This window comes from Macaca nemestrina, chromosome 5, assembly GCF_043159975.1.
Source record: "Macaca nemestrina isolate mMacNem1 chromosome 5, mMacNem.hap1, whole genome shotgun sequence".
NCBI lineage: Eukaryota > Metazoa > Chordata > Mammalia > Primates > Cercopithecidae > Macaca > Macaca nemestrina.
In genome coordinates, this window is record NC_092129.1 from 18,471,936 (window position 1) to 18,494,008 (window position 22,073).

At 38.2% G+C, this 22,073-nt stretch overlaps 2 pseudogenes; both read left to right on the forward strand.

Moving 5' to 3' along the window:
- Positions 1-3,828: 3,828 nt before the first annotated feature.
- On the forward strand, positions 3,829-6,789 carry LOC112423302 (large ribosomal subunit protein eL30 pseudogene; annotated as a pseudogene).
- A 1,195-nt stretch (positions 6,790-7,984) lies between these two features.
- LOC112423311 (small nucleolar RNA U13) lies at positions 7,985-8,073 on the forward strand (annotated as a pseudogene).
- Positions 8,074-22,073: the final 14,000 nt, after the last annotated feature.

The following is a 22,073-nucleotide window of genomic DNA, read 5'->3' on the forward strand; positions in this document are numbered from 1 at the left end:
ACTTTGTCCTAAAATCTCTTAAAAACGTGTAAAATGTCTGTTCAGTGTTTACTTTTTCACTTGATTTTATAATTACTTGGAAGGGGGAATGTTTGAAAAAAATACATACCCGATAGTTCACGCCTATAATCCTAGCACTTTGGGAGGCCAAGGTGGGCGGATCACCTGAGGTCAGGAGTTCAAGACCAGTCTGGCCAACATGGTGAAACCCTGTCTCTACTAAAAATACAAAAATTAGCCGGGCATGGTGACGCATGCCTGTAATCCCAGCTACCAGGAGGCTAAGGCAGGAGAATCGCTGGAACCTGGGAGGCAGAGGCTGCATTGAGCAGAGACCACACCACTGCACTCCAGCCTGGGCAACAGAGAAAGACCCCATCTCAAAAAAAAAAAAAAAAAAAAAAGAAAGAAAAAATACATACCAAAGTCTCAGAAATTATCACTGAGAATTGAGATTATGGGAAACTTTCCTATTTTTATATTATCTATTTTGGCATTATTTAAACTTTCTACAATGAGCAAGTTTTGGTTTTGTAATTAGAAAAAACAAATCACAATCTTTAATACTAACTTCAAATTTTACATTACATAAATCTCATTAGAAGCATGTGCATGATAAATCAGAAAATTTAGATTTATTTTGCCTCAAGATAAAATAGCAACTCTTAGCATTAGAAGATGAAGTCTGTTCAGATGTGCAGAATATTATCTAATATCTAGTCTTCAATGAGTACCTAGGGAATGACAACATCTTACCAGAATGCCACGTAGTATTGAGTCATAAAATTCCTTTAATTTAAAATCACCTCAAAAGTATACTCAAACCTTTGGCACAGAGAATGCTATGATCCCATGAGGGAAATATCCTAATCCTTCAACACAAGGACGCTGGGTCATGTTCTTCATTTAAGCCTGCACCACCTCTTAATCTTGACAGCAAAATCCTCACCAAAATGTTGGCAAGCACACCAGGAATGATGCTGCCAAACAGGCATCAGTCTCATTTCCTCTCTGCTAAAACACGAGGCCATTGAAAGTTTCTTGATGCAAATCACAAACAGGTTTTCTCAGAATGTGGTTTTTTTGTTTATGAGCAGAAAGAAGAAAAATTACCGTAAAGTTACATCTACCTCCTCACCATCACTATATCATACTTGTTAGCAAACTATAGGCACTGGGTTGAATCTTCCCCCTGCACCCCATCCATCTTTTGGTAAGACCCACAAACTAAGAATGATCTTTTAAATTGCTGCATAGAATTCGAATTTCAATGTTCATAAATAAAATTTTAATAGGAACAGAGCCTACTTTTTCATTTATGCATTACCCATGGCTGCCTTGCTGCTACACCAGAGTTTAGTAGTTACAACAGAGACTGGATGACTTCCTGCAGGACTAGTAGTAATAATGCCTCCCAAGTCCACCCAGAGCCTCCGAATGTGACCTTATTGGGAAATAGGGTCTTTGCAGATGTAATTCAGTTTTGATGAAGTCATACTGGATTAGAGTGGGTCCTAAATCCAATCACTGGTGTCCTTGTAAGAGGAGAGAACACAGATATACAGTAGGAAGAAAGCCATGCTGTAATGAGGCTGAAACTGGAGTGAGGCATCTACCAGTCAAGGATTGCCAGCAACCAGCAGAAGCTGGAAAAGAGGCATGGCCAGCCTGGGCAACTTAGCAAGGCCATGTCTCTGCAAAAAAATAAAACAAAAATTAACCAGGCATGGTGGTGCACACCTATAGTGCTAGTTACTTAAGAGGCTAAGGTCTGAGGATCACCTGGGCTCAGGAGGTCAGGCCTTGCAGTGAGCCATGATCGTGCCACTGCACTTCAGCCTAAGTGACAGCGTGAGACTCTGTCTCAAAAAACAAAACAAAACAAAACAAAAAACGGCATGGAATGTGTTCTCTCTCAGAGCCTCCAGAACTGCAAGGGTATACATTTCTGTTATTTTAAGCTACATATTTTGTGGCATTTTGTTAGAGCAGCCTAGAAAACTAATTCATTCCCCAAGTCTAAAATACCTGACACTTTACCCAAAACTGTTGCTGACCCCTGGTATAGAGCCCTAGTATAGAGGATTGCATTCTGGAAGAAAACTCACACAGAGTAAGTTAACCTAGGTCAACAAAACCAGGGCAGTGCTGGGCCTGGTAAGGTATAAAAGCATTAAGAGACTATAGGGGAATTATAGGACAGGGCAGTTCTTACCACATATGCTTTCATTTAACTTACAGTTTTTCTAGGCCAGGCACGGTGGCTCACTCCTATAATCCCAGCACTTTGGGAGGCCAAGATGGAAGGATCATTTAAGCCCAAGAGTTCAAGATGAGCCAGCCTGGGCAATATAGTGAAACCCTGTCTCTGAGAAACACATACACACACACACACACACACACAAATATGCCGGGCCTAATGGCATGGTCCTATAAATCCAACTAATCAGGAGGGTGAGATGGGAGGATTGCTTGAGTCCAGGTGGATCAAGGCTCCAGTGAGCTGTGATCATGTCACTGGACTCCAGCCTGAGTGACAGAGGAAGACCCTGTCTCTAAAACAAAACAAAACAACAACAAAAAAAACCTTACAGTTTTTCTTAAACTTATAGAAATACAAAATGCTGAACACTTATTTTAGTGTCGATCACACATTATTATGTTGCATTATTATGAATTTCAGCATTGGCACTTCAACTTATAAAGAAGTTCAGGAGCACCCCACGGATCTATTTTCCATAAGTGCAACAGACAGTCAGTGTATTTGAGGCCAGTGATAAAGAGGGGACTGAGGAGGGATTAGCTGACTCTCAGTAAGGAATGATCCAAAATAGCTAAGCCTGAACCTGGTGCAAGAAGAATGCCACCTCTTTCCAGGTTCTAGGAAGAACTGTTACCACCCCTACAGTCTAACAGCAGTACTTTAAATATCTTTAAACTCAGAGGCACTCAAACATACATGCTGATTGATTAATTAAACATTTATTTCTACTAATTGGTAAGATTTAAAGAAGAGTGAGGTTTTTGGTGAATTTCTGTTGTATGTGTATGATAAATAAATAAAATAATATATATTTATACATAAAATAGAAATTCACCAAAACATACGTGTGTGTGTGTGTGTGTGTGTATATATATATTTTTTCTTTTTTTGAGAGACAGAGTCTCCTTCTATCTCTCAGGCTGGAGTAGAGTGACACGATCTCAATCTCAGCTCACTGCAACCTCCGCCTTCCAGGTTCAAGCAAGTCTCATGCCACAGCCCCCAGAGTAACTGGGATTACAGGTGCACACCACCATACTCGGCTAATTTTTGTATTTTTAGTAGAGATAGGATTTTGCCATGTTGCCCAGGCTGGTCTTGAACTCCTGACCTCAAGTGATCTGCCCACCTTGGCATCCCAAAGTGCTGGGATTAAAGGCATGAGCCACCTCACCTGGTCCTGAATTTCTATCATATTTGATTGTAAGAGTCTTTATTGCTGGTGTTCCACTGGAAATAAAAACGCAAATGAAGAAATTGAAATGTCTCTTTCTCAATAACCACTTAATTTGAATTTATTTGACTCAAGACTACATTTTTATTCTCTTGGCCTAATTATTCAAGCAAAAAGGATGAAACGTATCCAGTAAGAGAAGGATAAAACATAAGGTATAATTTTAATACAAAAATACCCAGGATGCTGGTTATGGAAAACTGGAAAGGAATTCTGTGCCCAGGATACCAAACAGCACAAAAGGAAAAACATTTCCCTTATGAACGAAATTATAATTTGCCTTGCATGCCAAAGAACTTCAAAGACTTTGCTGATCCCTGTGTCAACCACCATGATTTTTCAAGTGGAGCTGAAGGTTGAAATTTGGTTTGATGAGCCCCTTGCTTCTTCTTGGCTAAGAAAGAAACAAGACTGCCAACCAGGCAAGTTACACTCTGCAAAGCTCCTTTCCAAATGTTTTTCAGTAGAGCAGATTTATGTCAGCCAAAGAAGCATCAATCCCTCAGTGAAAAGCTGGGGCACCATATTCCTAACACAGCTACTTCCAGTCCCTGTGGCTGAGCACTGGATCCCAGTTGCTCTCATTCCAGGTGTGGCTGCCTTGTGCAAGAACGAAGACAAGAGGCCTGTCTGATAGAACTTACAGGTTTCACCTGGGCAGCAATGAGAATGAGACACAAATAGTAAAGATATGGGAGTTTACATGTAATGGTGTAAAATATTTTCATTTTTAAAATGAAAACATTTTATTTTAAAAAATTAATAAATTTTCTGTTAAGAAGACCCGGATGGAAGACAACAAACAAAAAACAGTCATGGTATTTGATGTACTGGATCACTATCAGCACCATGTCTTCCCAGGACTCTTCACCAGAAGGGAGCCACAAATACTAAAAGTAGAAGGCAAAGATATTCTGTGAGACCCCTGTAAATAGTAGCATAAAGATTTTACTAACATGTAAGACCTACTCGAGTCCTACTCTTCACTTGTGGGAGACTCCACAGCTGGCGTCTGCATACCAATGTGTGTCAACAAGGGTTCATATCCAAGTGGCTCATTATCAAGTCAGGAGCCTACCATGAAAACAAGAGTGTCAGAATCCTCAGCTTTTATACTGCTTCAACCAGGACACCTAGACCTTTTCAAGCACGATGACTTTCTCCACAAGTGCAGGAAATTCAGATACCTCCTGAATCAAGAAGAAAACTGTCTGTATTTTATTTTGTATTCTTTACTTGTTCAACTGGCCTCCATACCATGAAACCTGGTTCCACTCATCTTTGATCCTCTCAGTCAGTTCCTTTTCTAATTTTTTTGTATTTAAAACAAGCCATGTTTTTATAATTTACCAAATCTATTTTTGACTGGATGAGCATTTAAGTGGACTGAATACAAATTTCAATTTCTCACTGTTATATTTGATCTGATCTCACAGGGATAACTAGCATCTTGTTTGAGGCACTGTGCTTAAAAATAGGGGGAAAAGATGCAGTTTGTTAAATCTTTCAGGGTTCTTCTTGTGCAATGGAATTAGTTGGCACACCTACTAACTTTAAAGAAAGTGGCTGGAGACCTTTGCCTATTCAAGGGACAGAATGCATCAAGCTTCCTCCTGACAAGCCACCTGCAGAAACGTTGTTAGGGTACACCATTAAGCCTGCATCTATACATTTTGTGCCTTTAGTTTAAGTTTTGTTAAAACATTCTGGTTTTATTTATTTCAAAATTTATTTATTGAAATCACTGATTTGCACTGGCATTAAAATACTTGGTGATAGACTCACAATGTACCAATAATTGCTGAAACTACCATCATGTTTTCAACTGTTGACAGTGATCAAACAATTCTGTTTTGCAATGGCACTAAATAAAAGATAAAATGCAAAGTTTAATTATAATGAGATTATGTTTTTTCAGTCTTTAATGAGATATAAAACTTATGAATAAGATGACCTTTTAAAGCTTTATTTCATAGATAAAATTTGAGATTACTATTTAAGAAATTTTGCTTAGGTTTCATTTGTGTGAGGCCTTTAAAGCAATATTAGGTTAAAGACAGACTCCCTAAATTGCATCAACATAAATATCACTTACTTTGAATATGAATAGAATTTGAGAAGTGAGCCTTACACATTTATTTCAATTTCTTATGAGTCTAAAATGTACGAGATTAGGCTATATTTTCTTGACTCAGATTCATTATTCAACACAAAGCTACATTCAAAGAGAGAGAGGCCAGGGGTGGTGGCTCACGCCTGTAGTGCCAGTACTCTGGGAGGCCGAGGCGGTGGATCACTTGAGGTCAGGAGTTCGAGACCTGCCTGGCCAACATGGTGAAACCTCATCTCTACTAAAAATACAGAAAACAGCTGGGTGTGGTGGCAGGTGCCTGGAATCCCAGCTACCTGGGAGGTTGAGGCAGGAGAATCACTTGAACCCCAGAGGCGAAGGTTGCAGAGAGCTTAGATGGTGTTATTGTACTCCAGCCTGGGCAACAGAGCAAGACCTTATCTCAAAATAAAATAAAATAAAGTAAAATAGAGAGAGAGAAAGATAGCAACAAGAATGGGACAATAGTAAAAGAATCTGCCTTATTGTGGGAGGAATTCCAGTCAGAAGACTTGGTTTCTAATCTAAATTCTGTTATTAACTAGTTGCACTTAGGCAAATCATTTACTATTTCTGCCATCTCCTCCTGCATGTGGCACATATGTAGGTAGGTCATTTAAAAACAACTGGAAAAAGATAAAATTATGGATTATCTAGGAATAATTTGCATAACATATAATGAAGACAACTCTAAACCTATATGTAAGGATGAAAAAGAGACCTGAATACAGAGATTATATATATATAGTATATGTAATATTTTTATTGTAAATATAACATTATACAGATATCACCTTTCTCACTCCCCGGCCATCTTGGCAGCAGCTCTTAGTTTGGGCCATCCCGACCAAGGAGATGAAAAAGTCACTGGAGTCAATTAATTCTCGGCTCCAACTCATGGAAAGTGGAAAGTACATGCTGGGGTACAAGCAGACTCTAAAGATGATCAGACAAGGCACAGCAAAATTAGTCATCCTTGCTAACAACTGCCCAGCTTTAAGGAAATCGGAAATAGAGTACTATGCAATGTTGGCCAAAATTGGTGTCCATCACTACAGTGGCAATAATATTGAACTGGGCACAGCATGTGGAAAATACTACAGAGTGTGCACACTGGCACTCACTGATCCAGGTGATTCTGCTATCATTAGAAGCATGCCAGAACAGCCTGGTGGAAAGTAAACTATGCAAAATTTTCCTTTAATAAAACTTGCCAAGCTTGTTTTCTTTAAAAAAAAAATACATTATAAATATATCAATTTTATGCCAATTTATCAACTCAGTATAATCCCATCAAATACTCAGAGAAAAAATACGTTTAGAATTGAAAGACTGATCCTAATTTTATCTGGGAGAGTAAATAAGTAAGAATGCTGACTTTTAAAGCAAAAGAACAATAAAGATGATTTTCCATGCCAGATATCAAAATACATTACAAAATTATAGTAATTTAACAAAAATGTATTGGCATAGGACTAAAAAGATAGTTCAGTAAACAGAAGAGAGAATCCAGCAACAGACCCATGTTTTCATGGGAACTGTAGTGCATACTAATGAAAGAATTTCAAATCAATTGTGGTAGAACATAAGGGAAAAATAATCAAATGAGATTCCCACCTCACACTATACCTCAAAATAAATTCCAATTTTTTTTTTTTTTTTTTTTTTTTTTTGAGATGGAGTCTTGCTCTGTCACCCAGGCTAGAGTATAGTGGCACAATCTTGGCTCACTGCAACCTCTGCCTCCAGAGTTCAAGTGGTTCTCCTCTCTCAGCCCCTTGAGTAGCTGGGATTACAGGTGCATGCCAGCATGCCTGGCTAATTTTTGTACTTTTAGTAGAGGTGGGGTGTCACCGTGTTGCCCCAGGTTGGTCTCGAACTCCTAACCTCAGGTGATGCACCTTCCTCGGTTTTCCAAAGTGCTACGATTATAGGCGTTAGCCACCGTGCCTGGCCATAAATTCCAATTGAATTAATAATCATAAGATTAAAATTTTTAACAAATATGAGGAAAACATAAGAATATGTATGTCCTTTTTTTTTTTTTTTTACAGTCTCGCTTTGTCACCCAGGTGCAATTCCTGCTCACTGCAACCTCTGCCTCCCTGGGTTCAAGCAATCCTCCCACCTCAACCTCCCAAGTAGCTGGGATTACAGGTGTGCACCACGACTCCCAGCTATTTTTTGTATTTTTAGTATCGATGGGGTTTCGCCATGTTGGCCAGGCTGGTCTCTAAATCCTGGCCTCAAGTGATCTTCCCTCCTTGGCTTCCCAAAGTGCTGGGACTACAGGCGTGTGCCACCTTGCCCAACCCGAATACGTATGTACTCTTAAGGAAATATCATTCGTAAACAAGATAGAAAACTTAGAAGCCTGATCCTTTTGTAGCTCATGAGCAACAATGACTGGGTGTTCACATGCACGTGTGAAATGCACTACAATCTCGGCACATTACCCATCTGACCTGAACTTGGGGAGGAAAAAAAGCAAAAAACTCGTAAGTCACAAGGAACACAAGGAAACAACTGTCAGATATAACTACATGATGCTTTAAATTTTTCTGCCCAGGAAAAGATCACGTAAACCATGTTTAATGAAAGACAAAACAGACTGAAAGGAGATAGGTGTAACATGTAACAGAAAGGGATTAACTGCTATAATATGTAAAAACTAAAGAGTTCCTTCAATTAAATAATGAAAAGACAACCCAATATAATAAGGTCAAAGAATTAACATGAACAACATAAAAAGAAAAAAGTGATCAATGAGTATAAAGATCAATAATCTTTTTAGTGATTTCCCACCAGATTAAAGAAAGCTGAACAATTGATAATATGTAGTTTTGGTAAGGGTATAAGGAAAAGGGCATTTTCATCACTATGAATCTGAATATAAACAACCATAGCATTTCTGTGGGTCAGTTTGGCAACACTCATCAATATGTTAAAGATTATGCCCTTTGATGGAACAATATTACTTCTAACAATCTATCCTACAAAAATACTTACACATGTGGACAAATATATATATGAATATTAATGATATAATAGAGAAAAATTTTTAACAGCCTAAACATTCATCCACGAAAGTAATGACTAAGTTTTAATATTTCCATGTGAACAATGAAACACTATATGGCTATTTAAAAGAATTAGGTTGTTTTATATATACTCCTAGGGAAATTCTTCAAGATATAAAGTTCAAAAAAGAAGTCAGAAAGCAATCTAGATAGATTGTACATAATAATGTCATTCATCCCATTTGTAAAACTCATGTATATATTTGTGCATGAGCAAGCATGGGAATAGAAAAAAGCCTGAAAAGACATACTACAACTTGCTAACAGGAGGTAGAATTCTTAAAAAGGATCAATGAAAAGGAATTTACTTCCGTTATTTTATGTACTCCTTTCCCATTTGAAAATGTTACAAGAATGCATTTTTTTCTCATTAAAAATTTTAATGGAAAAAATAGGAGTTAACAAACTGTACTATTAATGTTGTTCCTGCCTTATGCAGAACGACTTGGTAATATAAAAAACAAGCAGAATTACAACGCCTAGAACTTTCTTTTGTTACATGTTCATTTTGCCTCCTTAATTTTTGTATTTATGTAAATAACTATAGCTTTTATTAAAGCTCAACTACAAAGGTAATAAAAGTTTTATCTAAGTTTTTTTCTGTACCCCTTTTAAATATACACAAAACCAACTTTTAAAGCTGGCTTTTTAATATAAGCATGATCTAAAAGTCCATGATTTTTCCCAGAAGGCTGAATGCCTCCAGAGGACCTACCACTGTGGAAAAGATGCTGTGTCAAAATCATGCGGTGCAGCCATGCACTGGGCTGGACATCAACCTTGAAACACATGATGCTGGTGACCGCATAAGGAGAATTCCATTCAAATTTGACGGCTGATGGATGAAGTTCTAAGATTCTTGAGGGTTCTTTTAAACGCAGTTACCAGGCATCTGAAATCACTTTCAGAAACTTATCTACAGCATAATCTAGAGAAAAATTTCCAGGCCTTGGTATCTATTTCATCATTCAAACGATACTAATTCTCACCTGCCATTTATTATAAAGATTAAGTAAAACAATGAATCCAAAAATGCTTTGGAAGTTATGAAGTTGCTGTAAGACATTGTTTTTACCAATATATGAACTGCTGATCTTCCACAAATCAATTTGATATTCCTACCCCCAACCTTACCCTTCTATGGTCTGGAGTCAGATTTGTTATCATTTAATGAGAACTTCCTATATTCAGGTCCTTAGGAAAAGCCTCAAAACAGTTCTGGAAGGCAATGCTCCTATTACCCCCATTTCTCAGATGAGGAAGAAGATTAGATACCTAGCCCCAAGTCACAAAGCCAGGAAATAGTAGAGCCTAAATTCAATGCTGTTTATTTGATTCCAAAATTATTAACTGCTGCTCCTAACAGAGCACTGCCTCCCAGTATATTCATGTTTCATATCTTTTAATACCGATGAGGATAATAATTATTATGAGAATTATAATTGCTATAAATTATCTCTTTCCAACAAATTTTTTTCAAAACTGGGAGAAAAGCGAGCCTGGAAAAATAAAATTTGCATAGGTATTAAGAAAATATTGTCCAAAGAAATTCAGGGTGTAAATACATTATTAATACACTGCTGCTAACAAGATTGGTAATTAGCACTGAGGAAAAAAGAGAGCAAGAGAACCCTAAGAAAGCTCATTTATCTATCTAGACTTTCTGTGAGAAGGATAAGGATTTTTTTGTTTTGTTGTTGTTGTTGTTGTTGTTGTTGTTTTGAAACAGAGTCTGACTCTGTTGCCCAGGCTGGAGTGCTGTGGTGCAATCTTGGCTCACTGCAACCTCTGCAAGTGATTTTCGTGCGTCAGCCCCCCAAGTAGCTGGGATTACAGGCATGGGCCACCATGCCTGGATAATTTTTGTATTTTTAGTAGAGACAGAGTGTTGCCATGTTTGTCAGGCTTGTCTCGAACTCACGACCTCAAGTGACCCTCCTGCCTTGGCCTTCCAAAGTGCTGGGATTACAGGCATGAGCCACCACACCAGGTCGGACGAGATTTCTTTTTTTTAATCTAATGTAAATTTTTTCAAAGTGCTGCTTGCCCCCAGATAAATAGCAAGGCTGGCTCTCCTAGCTAAGTGCAGATGAAATGTCAAATTACATTAAAAAGCTCTGGCTTGTAAAATATTTGAGGAAAAGCAAAGACTAAGAAAAGATAGCTTAAGAAATGCAAAATGTGGGCACACAGCATTTGCTTAATCACGTAAAAAGTCTAAACGTTAATTAAAATTGACATTAATTAAGAACTATAATCCCACCTCCCTCAAGAGGGAGGCTGGCTTACTGGAAGAAAAGGACAACTTGGAATCACCAATTCTCCTACTGGTCGTCTAGAGCCTTCAGTAATCCCTGGTCAGTGTCTCAGAATTCCTTTGGGAATCCTTCCCAAGGGAGGAGTCAAAAAACGGGTTCATTGCAAATGCTTACTTTACAAGTGAGTACTTTATTACAGCTCTGCTGTTGCATGTTTCTCTTATTTTCCTTTCACTTCCAAATCTAGTCAGAGGGTTTCACCAAATCCATCTTATTCCAGGATGATAAGATAGAAAGGAAAACCAGCTTTTATTGAGGACCTGCTAAATGCTGGGGTCTGGGGCTACTAAATACCAAAACTTTCATTACACATTCTGCCTATTTTCATCCAAATCACACCAGAAAACTTCTTACAAAGAACGCTTAAAGCGGTGGCTCATACCTGTAATCCCAGCACGTTGGGAGGCCAAGGCTGGCAGATCACTTGAGGCCAAGAGTTTAAGACGAGCCTGGACAACATGGCGAAAACCCGTCTCTACTAAAACAAGAAAAAAAGAAATACAAAATTAGCCAGGTATGGTAGTGCACGCTTGTAATCCCAGCCACTCGGGAGGCTGAGGCAGGAGAATCACTTGAACCTGGGAAGCAGAGGTTACAGTGAGATCTCCCCACTGCACTCCACCCTGGGCGACAGAGCAAGACTCTGTCTCAAAAATAAACAAAAATTTTTTTTTTAAAGAACACCTAAAACAACAACAATATCACCATACCTTACCTTTAGATACCTCTATTAAATCTTAGAATTCTTTGTTTAAGATAGAAACTTTTATCCACATTTTACAAAGGAAGAAACTTGAGCTTAGAGAAACGAAGTCAACTGCATTAGTTCACAACATAGCCACCAAATGTTTGAACCTGACGTTGAACCCATGTCCTCAAAAAGTGTAGCCCTACTACACTGCAGCTCCTTCACCCCAGGGTAGCAAATTCCCCAAAGACAAGTACTGTATTATTTTAGCAACAGCCAAAATCACAGTGAATAAAATTGTATTTTGAAAGCTGGTTGAACAATGAAATGTTTAATGCACCTGGAAGGTGTTAGTATTATTAAAGAGTGACCAAAGTGGGTAACACAGTTTCCAGTAATAAAAGTGATTCTAAAATACAATCATAAAGTATTGAAACAGTTTCTTAGGTGGCTTCTGGGGCCAATCTCAAAGAGGAATGCCCCCCCCCCAATTGATTTGAAGATTGGCATGGATCTGATGGGTGTTCTGATAAAGTGATAATTAAAAAGGATAGTTGCTTGTTCCCATGAATTCTGATACAATGACAATGGAAATCAACATTCTCAACTTTATATTCTTGCCATGTTCATGCATATATATATATATACACACACACTATGATAAGGAATTATATATATGTATTTATGTATAAAATGACATAAGCTGCATTTTATTATTTTTAATTTAATTTTTTTATTTTTTATTTTGTATTATTATACTTTAAGTTCTAGGGTATTTGTGCACAACGTGCAGGTTTGTTACATATGTATACACATGACATGTTGGTGTGCTGCACCCATTAACTCATCATTTACATTAGGTATATCTCCTAATGCTATCCCTCTCCCCTCCCTGCTCCCCACAATAGGCCCTGGTGTGTGATGTTCCCCTTCCTGTGTCCAAGTGCTCTCATTGTTCAATTCCCACCTATGAGTGAGAACATGTGGTGTTTGGTTTTCTGTTTTTGTGATAGTTTGCTGAGAATGATGGTCTCCAGCTGCATCCATGTCCCTACAAAGGACACAAACTCATTCTTTTTTATGGCTGCATAGTATTCCATGGTGTATATGTGCCACATTTTCTTAATCCAGTCTGTCACTGATGGACATTTGGGTTGATTCCAAGTCTTTGCTATTGTGAATAGTGCTGCAATAAACATACGTGTGCATGTGTCTTTATAGCAGCATGATTTATAATCCTTTAGGTATATACCCAGTAATGGGATGGCTGGGTCAATAAGTCAAATTGTCCCTGTTTGCAGATGACACGACTGTATATTTAGAAAACCCCATCATCTCAGCCCAAAATCTCTTTAAGCTGATAAACAACTTCAGCAAAGTCTCAGGATACAAAATCCATGTGCAAAAATCACAAGCATTCTTATACACCAGTAACAGACAAACAGAGAGCCAAATCATGAATGAATTCCCATTCACAATAGCTTCAAAGAGAACAAAATACCTAGGAATCCAACTTACAAGGGATGTAAAGGACCTCTTCAAGGAGAACTACAAACCACTGCTCAGTGAAATAAAAGAGGACACAAACAAATGGAAGAACATACCATGCTCATGGATAGGAAGAATCAATATTGTGAAAATGGCCATCCTGCCCAAGATAATTTATAGATTCAATGCCATCCCCATTAAGCTGCATTTTAATATGTTTCATGAAATAGTCCTGAGGGGCACATTAAGAATTTTAAAAGTTTGTAATAAAACATTAAATAAAAAGATATAGACCAAACAATTTAACTAGTTATTTGCTTATTTGATATCCAAGAATTTTTTTTACAGTTCTCCCCCACTAAATTGAATGAATCTTTTGATTGTATTAGTAAAAATAGGTTAAAATGAAAATCAAATTATTTTTGAAAAGTAGTGATGATGTCTAGAATATAATAATTCTTTATCCTGCTTGTTATTGGATGTTTTCAAAACACCACAATTACAATAACAGGATTGTTTAAATGAAAAGTTGTAAAAAAATTTTTTTTTTTGGTCATTTGGTGAAAAGAATATAAAAGTAGATGCAGGGAAAATTACTACCCATTTTATTCGATTAATGGTCACTCTATAGTTTAAGCATTCATGACATTTAAAGCCACAGTACAGGCTGGGCACGGTGGCTCAGGCCTGTAATCCTAGCACTTTAGGAGGCCCGGGCGGGAGGATCACCTGAGGTCAGGACTTTAGCCTGGCCAAAACGGTGAAGCCCTGTCTCTACTAAAAATACAAAAATTAGCCAGGCATGGTGATGCATGCCTATAATCTCAGCTACTCAGGAGGCTGAGGCAGGAGAATCACCTGAGCCTGGGAGGCAGATGTTGCAGTGAGCCAAGATTGCATTGCTACACTCCAGCCTGGGTGACTGAGACAAGACTACATCTCAGAAGGAAAAAAAAAAAAAAAAAAAAAAAAAAGTTACAGTAGGAAAAAGCAGGAGATAAAGAAATTAAGTGTTAGTGTTAGAAAATAAAATGTTAAGGAAATTCTGATCAAGAGAAAAACTGGTCTTGTCAGCATAATCAGGAGGCAATGTCTATTATTTATCAATTGTCATTTTCTCTTCTCTGCTTCTTAGGAGGACATTTTGCCCCTACTGATGCAACTGTTGCTGTGGTTGAGTCAGACAAACATAAAAGACTGTGACAGGACCCTAAGAAGTTCAAAGACAAGGCTCTCTTCTCAGTAAAAAGGGAGATCAGTTCACAACCTCCTTGAAATCTGCTTATTTTTTGGAGAAGAAAGGAGAGAGGGACAGATGCTGGTGGAAAACTGGCTTCCTAAATTTTTTTAAATTATAAAGTATCTTGGAATTCTTCAATCTTTTCTCTATAAAGTATATTTATTAGGTCTATATTAAAAACGTGTAACTACTAGTTCTTTATTGGGAGGCAAATTAAGACAATTATAAGGAAAAGTTTAATAAATCATCATTCAGTGATCCAAACTGGTCTTCTGTCTAGAGATTATGGTGACAGATTATAAACAGCCTTGGAAGTCAGGCAGGGAGGGTTAGATCCCAGACAATTAGAAGCCAATTTTTGATCAGAGATGCGACAAGAGAGATATTTGTGGCATTGAATGCTCTGGAGAAGGGAACAATGACCAAAGAGGTAATTCAGGCAGAAAACATCAAGAACTTTGACTTGAGTTTTAGTCCTTGGAAGGGAGAAAATACCAGAGATGTTTGAAAGGAAAATAAATCAACACAACTTGACAAGGATAATCCATGGGGTGCTCTGAGCTGATAACAAATTGTACAGTGAGAATTCCAGTCTTCTCCTTGATACTCAATTATTTTTATATTTAGTAAAGTCTAATCAATAGGAATTTTAGAGGAAAAAGCAACATAGGGTAACATGTGCTTAAGATATGAAAGATGATGGAGGTGAAAAGAGGTTTATAAACTAACCAAATGGGCAAAATCTTCAGGGTTTGTTTTGTTTTATTTTTTGTTTTAAATTCTAATTGGTAGTGGAGTGTTTAACCATACTGAAACCTAAGGAGGTCTTATACTTGGTTCTATTCTTAGCCTGAAAAGTGGAGAGAAATGAGTCCAAAATGTCTCCAAGAAAGCTAAAGAAATCATCAGGGAAGAAAGGAAGAGAAGGAAGGGAAGGAAAGGAAGGGAAGGAAATCATCAACTTTCCTAGAGACTTTGGACTCATTATAAAATATCTCGATTGGAAAGTGGAAGACATGGTACACCAGATCACTCAGAAGATGAGCTGGTTTAGATGGGAAAACAATAACTTAACTTTGAGAAAGTGGAGAGAAATATACAAGCAGCAATTACCAGATCAGTAAGGAGACAATGGAAAATACAGAGCTGGAATTTCGGTTAGCTATTAGGATAGGAAATTCTGATTGTTGTGTCATTGGCATAAAAGTAGTATTTAAAGCAATGAGAATAAGATCCAAAGTCAATTGAAAACTTGCCCTACGTATCTTTTCCTCAATATTGGAGAGGAGTTGAGTATGGTGGTGCATGCCTGTTGACCCAGCTACTTGGGAAGATGAGTAGCTTCAGCCTGGGAGTTTGAGACTGCAGTGAGCTGTGATTAGGCCTGTGAACAGCCACTGCACTCCAGCTGGGCAACATAGCGAAAATCCATCTAAAAAAAATACACATATGCACACACTGGAGAGGAAGAGGAGTAGAAGACATGTAGAAGAGGCAGAGACAGCAGGATAGTGCAGTGACAAAGTCCCTGTCTGTCTCAGCAGACCACAAGATACTGGCTGGTCTGGGTAGCTATAGTCGAGATTGGGGACTTTTTTTTTTTTTTTTTTTAGATGAGGTCTCTCTCTGTCACCCAGGCTGGAGCGCAGTGGCGTGATCTCCGCTCACTGCAACCTCCGCCTCCCAGGTTCAAGAGATTCTCCTGCCTCAGCCTCCTGAATAGCTGGGACTATAGGTGTGTGCCACCACGCCTGGCTAATTTTTGTATTTTTAGTAGAGACAGGGTTTTACCATATTGGTCAGGCTAGTCTCAAACTCCTTACCTCATGATCCTCCCTCCTCGGCCTCCCAAAGTGCTGGGATTACAGGTGTGAGCCACCGCGCCCAGCCTGTAGTTGGGATTTTAAGCAAATTATTTAACAGCCTTATAACTGGGAATTCACCTAATTGATCTAATTGATCTCTGAATTTACTGTGGGTATTAAATAAAATAATATATACAATAGTGATTGAAATTTTAAAACTGTCAAGTGTTTACACCTACAATCAAAATGTAAATCAAATTCCAACTGTAGCCTTAATGGAAGAATGTCACATTTTCATCACTCGCTACATTCTCGACCATGAGTCCCATCCATCCCAGGAATCCTTACAGTTTTCCCACAGTGGCACTGTGAAGGGCTATACCTTCTTACCTCTGATCTCCTGTCTCAGCTGCATCTCATATCTGGAGTCTCTTTCCAACTGTAACATTCTCTCCCTTTCTCTACACCCTATTTTACCTACATTCCAAAAAGCTTCACTCTGCTCTAAGCAACACTCACACTTTTGTCCCAGGAAAGGTAGAGGTAAGTTTTTGGCACAATTCAACCATTTATGTTTTTATTCAGTTGTCCAAAAATATGTTTTGTGATGACAATATTCTGGATAAAGTTACTAAGGATGTTTCCAGATTCAAGAATCTGACCTGTCGGATTCTGTTTGTGCATGTGTGTGTTTCTTTGAATGCTAATTCCCACTTTGTAGATGTAGCCCTAAATACTTCTCTTACAACACATAAAGTTTAATATTTAATATATTTCAGACATTTTTTAGTGTATCTTGGTCATTTTTGTAACCTTCACAAAAACTGGAAACATCCCATAAAATTCTTAACTTTATCTGAGACAGCATAACGTACTCAAGGAAACAGTGTCACAGGTTTGGAATCATCAAGAGCTGGACTGAGAACCCAGTCCAGACCACTTACGAACAGCATAAACTTGAGCATGTTATGTTATGCCTCAGGGATTTGATTTACAAAGAAAATAGGAGTAATGGTTTCTATTTTATAAGATTACTGTAGGGATTCTAATATGTAATGGAGGCAAATCACTGTACACCAGTGCCTGACATAAAGTAGGTACCTAATAAATATCTGCTGAGCAAACGAAGTCCTTCCCAGTCATCTCATCACAAAACCTAATAGAGTGTTGAAGGCACTGAAAAGTCCATCAAACTGGAGGGGCCCTTAGTAAAGTTCTAGTTTAGCAGTAGCTTAATAAAAACTTTCTATTTATTGATTGCCACTAGCTGTTTCTAAGAGTTTAATACATCTTTTTTTTAAACTGCATTGTCATTTGGAATAAAGGAAGTGTTTGATTTTATACTTTAATTTCTAGAACCGGCCGGGCGCGGTGGCTCAAGCCTGTAATCCCAGCACTTTGGGAGGCCGAGACGGGCGGATCACGAGGTCAGGAGTTCGAGACCATCCTGGCTAACACGGTGAAACCCCGTCTCTACTAAAAAATACAAAAAACTAGCCGGGCGAGGTGGTGGGCGCCTGTAGTCCCGGCTACTCGGGAGGCTGAGGCAGGAGAATGGCGTAAAAACCCGGGAGGCAGAGCTTGCAGTGAGCTGAGATCCGGCCACTGCACTCCACCCTGGGCGACACAGCGAGACTCCGTCTCAAAAAAAAAAAAAAAAAAAATTTCTAGAACCATAGATTCGTTCAAATAACTCATTTCAGCCACTGTTTAAATCTCCTTTTTAGTATCAGAAAGTATTTATGACTAAAAAAGCAATGAAAAATTACCCTTTGTATGGTCCCTATACTTATGCTGAAGATTCAACTTTTTTCTATGTGAATGTTTTACTTCCACTTCTGTTTCGCCAGGTAAGAACAATCAGAAAAGTGACTAGGTAACTCTATAAGACCAGGAACCTGATCGCCTGATCCTTTTAATGAAAACTTTGATTGCTTTTCTTTATTTACTTGCCTCTTATCTCTGAGAACAAAGTTGGAAAGGGAATTATCCTTGTGCCCTCCCCAATCCCCCACCTTCATTCCGTTCTTCCAAAAGCTTATATGGAAAGTTTTCAGCCTATCCCTGGAGGATAAGTATTGCAAATTTTGAGAAATGCTACTATGGATAAGCTTTGATTCAAAATTTCTGGAGAAAACTTTTTCTGTAAAAATGTTCCTACTTTTTGTTTACTTGTCTCTAATATTATGTCCTACTCTTTGATTACTCTTTCAAATATTAAAAAATCTTGGCCAGGCATAATGGCTCACACCTGTAATCCCAGCAATTTGAGAAGTTGAGGTGAAAGAATTACTTGAGCCCAGGAGTTAGAGACCAGTCTGGGTAACATAGGGAGATCCTGTTTCTACAACAAATAGTTCCAGCTACTGGGGAGGCTGGGGAGGAGGTTAGAGGACCGTTTGAGTCCAGGAGTTAGATCAGCCTAGGCAACAGAGCAAGACCCTGTCTCAAAAAAAAAAAAAAAAAAAATATATATATATATATGTATATATGTGTGTGTGTGTGTGTGTGTGTGTGTGTGTGTGTATACACATACATATATATATGTCAGTTGGTGTGCCTGAATTGCAGCGACCAAAAAATACACTCTTGTTTATAGTGGTTTTGTAGTGATCACCTATTCCGACCATGTGGAGATCTAACAGGCCAGAAACTTCACTCCTATTGTAGGTGTGTTAGTTCTTGATTCTTCAGACAGATAAACAGTGACTCTGATGTTTCCTAATTATGAAAGAATCTTTCTATTTGAGTACTACTGGATAGTTAATAAAGAACACTAAAGCAAAATCTAAAAGTAAAGAAGGTTGCAGTTTTAGTATCAATTGTAAAAACTAATAAAACTCCTACTACAGGCTGGGGGCAGTGGCTCATGCCTGTAATCCCAGCATTTGGAGAGGCTACGGTGGGAGACCTTAGGACTCCCCAGGAGTTCGGGACCAGTCTGGGCAACATAGTGAGACGCTGTCTCTGTTTTTTAATTTTAAAAAAAAAAACAAAAAAAAAAAACAAAAAAACAAACTCCAACCACATATAAGATTCTGTGCCTATTACAACCATTTGAGCTCTTATTAGACTCCTAGATGACAGATAGCCTTCAGTGAACAATGGCTAACACAATATTGAACTGTATTTTCCAAACCTTGCTGAACATCAATTTCCAAATCTGTAAAATGGGAAAATGATAGAAGTTCAGGTTCTGTTGGAAGGGTGAAACACAAGCCTAGCAGACTCACACAGTGTGGTGCCTGATACAGAGTAGGTTCTCTTCCCTCCCTCCTTCTCTTTATGTGTATCTGTATGAAATAATATAGGATTAACTGACATTGTGCTTTGTAATAGCACTGCCATTTTATTCTATATTTTATTTTTGTGCAAATATTGACTGCATAGATATAATACAAATTGGGCATCTCTTGAGGGAGTGAATGACTGGTAATCTTAAAGAGGATTGTAGAAAGATATATTTGATATATTGATTAAGCATACTTGAGATTTATCAACCTCAGATGGGCCCTCCTTACTGCTCTAAAGTCTTACTATGCCCCAAAATCTCAATCCTATGCCTCCCATTCATTATTTCACACCTTCTATAAGGTCATCAAACTGCAACTCTCCCTTTTCTTCTTTCCTCTTAGCTGAATAGAAACCATCAGAGGGAAACTTTCTCATCTCCCCACCATCCTCTTCTTCTCTCATTACAGAATTTTTAAAAAAGTAGAATATCTTTTAAAACCCAATTTCTCAGCATGTACCCTGTATCCCCATCGCTTCCTGCCTTCTCAGAAATGCTTTTCCATTCTTTATTCCTTTTCCTCTTATATCTTCATTTTCCTTTTTACTGTATTAGTTTCCAGATCAGTCAAACGTGCTCTGATGCCTTCCATCCAAGACAGCACCACACAAGCCAAAAACATGAACTGGGTTGAGCTTTCCTTATCTGAAATGCTTGGGACCAGAAGTGTTTCAGATTTCAGATTTTTTTGAATTTTGGAATGTTTTCATATACATAATGAGATATCTTGGGGATGAGAACCCAAGTCTAAACACGAAATTTATTTATGTTTCAAATATACCTTATAAACAGAACCTGAATATAATTTCATACAATATTTTAGGTAATACTGTGCATGAAACAAAATCTGTGTACACTGAAATTTATGTACATCGTGAAAAAAATTTGTGTACATTGAACTACTTTATTACCCTTTGTGGTGTGCTTGCGTGGAGGAATCTGGACGTGCAAAGAAAACATATATTGCAGCTGATAGGGGCTGGGGGGGATGTTTTTTCTCCTTGGAGACACTGAATAAACTTTGTGTCGTGCATGTGTGTTTTTACCATAACCCCTCACATGAGGCCAGGTGTGGAATTTTCCACTTGTGGTGTCATATTGACACTCAAAAATTTCAGATTTTGGATTTCAGATTTTCCCATCAGGGATGCTCAATCTGTCCCAGCCCTCTCCAGCTACTGCCTTGTCTCCCTAAACCTTTATTGAGTCCAGCTTCATAAAGAGGTGACTATGCCATAATCTTCTTCGTGTTCCATTTTATCCTAAACACATGAAATCCAGCTTCCACTCTCAACATACTACAAAAACTGCTCTGGAGCCTGTATCGAGTCGTTTCTGTCCTGCAACATGCAATGGAAACGTCTCAGTATTTCATTTGAACCCTCAACAGCATTTAACAAAACTTACCACTCCCCCTTGAAACACTGTCTTGATTGATTTTCCTGACCCCACACTCTCCCGGCTTTCTGTCTACTCTTTGAGAGTTCCTTCTCAGTCTTCTTTGCCATCTTGGCTCCTTTTCTACAGATCCTCTGAGAGCAGAAATTACTCAGGGCATCATTCTGTAATCTCATATCTCTTGCATTTTCCTGTGACTTAGCTTCTGAAAATATTTTCATGTGGAATGATCACAAATCAATATTTACATTCAAAATTGTAGTCTGAACTCCGGACTCACATCTGTGAACTTCACTCTTCTACTGAGATGTTTTATAGGAATCTGAAAATATGTTCTAACTCATCTCTCTACCTTCCTCCCAAATCCATGCTGAACTCTTCCTCCTCATGGGCTTTGCTATTTCCTCCATCTGAACACAGCTCTTCACCTCTTTACCTGGCTAATGCCTACTCTTCCTTTAGGTTTCCACTTAAATGTCACTTATTTCAAAAGACCTTCTTTAACCCTCCTAATGAAATTATACTATCTTATAGCACAAAATAGAACTTTAAATGGTCAAATGTACTCCCTATTTTCGTTCAGAGTACATGTGATGGTTTAAAGTTATATTTCAGTTTGTGATCTTGTTGTTACATGCTAGTTTCTCCCCTCTCTTGTTAGGCTAGAAGCATTTGAGTGAGCCATCTGCATTTTTAATTTCCTCACCTCTTCAAATCTGCTCAAGGTTTGCCTTCTCAATGAGGCCTTTCCCGGCCTATATGGAATTACAACTCAACTCTCCCCTGAACTCCCATCTCCATTATTTTGCTTTAGTTTCCCCCACCACTCCGCCCCTCCCACAACACTTACAGACTTCTAACATTTCATATAATTTGCTGGCTTACATTTTTTCAACTTGTGCTTTTCTCCCCACCCAACAATGTATGCTTTATAAAGATTTCTTGTCTGTTTTGTTCATTGATACATCCCAAATGCCTACTACATGATAGGGGTTCAATAAATACTTGCCAAATGAATTGAGCGGCTGTGTCTGTTTTCCTCCCCACCACACTGCAAGCTAATCAATTTCTGTGGAATTAAATTTCAAGTAGCATAAAATCTAAGATGAAGGATGGAGCAGAACATTGCCTGCACAGTGGGATCGCATATGTTGTGA